Genomic DNA, 1,500 nt, shown 5'->3' with positions numbered 1-1,500 from the left:
TTAACTAGCTGATAGTCAAATCCCTTCCTGGTTAAAGATTAACGGCCCTCAAGAGCTGCCTGACTATTATCTCTGCACTGGCCAGGGCACACAGGAGCCAAGAGGATTTACTCTGTCAGTGTGTGTGTGTGTTTGTGCGTGTGTGTGTAATCTGCATTCCATGCAGCAAGAGAGCAGAACAGGGTGTGTGTGTTTGTTGATTTTTCCGGTGTGTCTGTGCGTTTGTTTGTTAGTGATCGGCTTTTCTCACAGCAGGACGATACAACAGTCTGTTTACTGTATGTCAGTTAGCCATCAGTTATGTGTGTGTGCGCATGCGTGCTCCTGTGTGTGTGTGTGTGTGTGTGTGTGGTATTAATCTGCTTTCCTTCTGAAAGCTTTGTTATGTTTTTCTCCAGGGCAGGGAAGCCTAGAAAGGGTTAAGTGTACCAAGGGCTCTGGGTGATGTTTAACTGAGCCCTTCAAGCCCTTTTCCAGTAGAACTTGAGTAAAGCTACTGAGAACAGAGAGATTTAACCCCTACTGAACTACTGACCCAGTGTCATATTATTGACAGTGTTTTGACCATAGAAATATAATTAATAGAACAGCAATCCCCATTCAAGTCAGTGACAGCATAATGGGTGGCCATTGCGAGTGAACCCATAGGAACAAAGCAGGAAGTAAAAGCAGGAAGTGTACCCATCAATCTGTGCTTTGATTTGTTGAATCATTCTACATTACCATGGAAATTATTGCATCACAATGCCAGGCGGCCCATGAATTTACCAGTAGAATTCCAGGGTTAGCGGTTCCAAGCCCGTTCTATTAATTCTATTTCCATAGTATTGACATCACTAACATATAGCCCAATGATGATTCAATAACGTATTGAATTGGTCTTCCTCCTAACTGGTTCCATATGTGTTCTCTCCATGTCACAGTTCTGTCAAGCTGAAGTCAGCCATAACCCAGTAGCCTGCTTCTGGTCTTCAGGGTATGCTACTGTATATGGAGCACACTGCTCACTATAGAACTGCTGCTGTAGGGCTGGGGAGTCCCTCTCCCTATCTCTATGATGCACCGCCATCTGCTGGCCAAAGACAGTATAACAGCTAGGAAGGACATCCTTCTCTCCCAGCCTTCTGAGAACCGCTAGACCTGCTGCAATGTGTGGCGTGTGGTGGTGACACGTGTCTGGTGTTTAAGGAGAAGTAGGACTTATTACCATGGACAACACTGTCCTCATGACTCATGCTGTGTCTGTATGACCAATACTGTTTACTGTGGATGATCTAGATGAGATGTGTCAATGAAGAGTAGGCCTACATTGTCTTGAGTATTTCAACGAACTAAGCAGTAGGCCCTTAGTTTCTACTGTTGGCATTGAACTGTTCAGACAGGTACATTTAGTATGTGTAGTATAGGAGTGGTTGGTTGTGTGTGTCTCCTGGTTATCTTATCATTATGACAGCTGTGTTGTGTCCTGTAATCCGCTTCATAAGGATTGTCTGGGTTAAT

Source organism: Coregonus lavaretus, assembly GCF_964263955.1.
Source record: "Coregonus lavaretus genome assembly, chromosome: 4".
NCBI lineage: Eukaryota > Metazoa > Chordata > Actinopteri > Salmoniformes > Salmonidae > Coregonus > Coregonus lavaretus.
Note: the sequence above shows the minus strand (reverse complement) of the source record.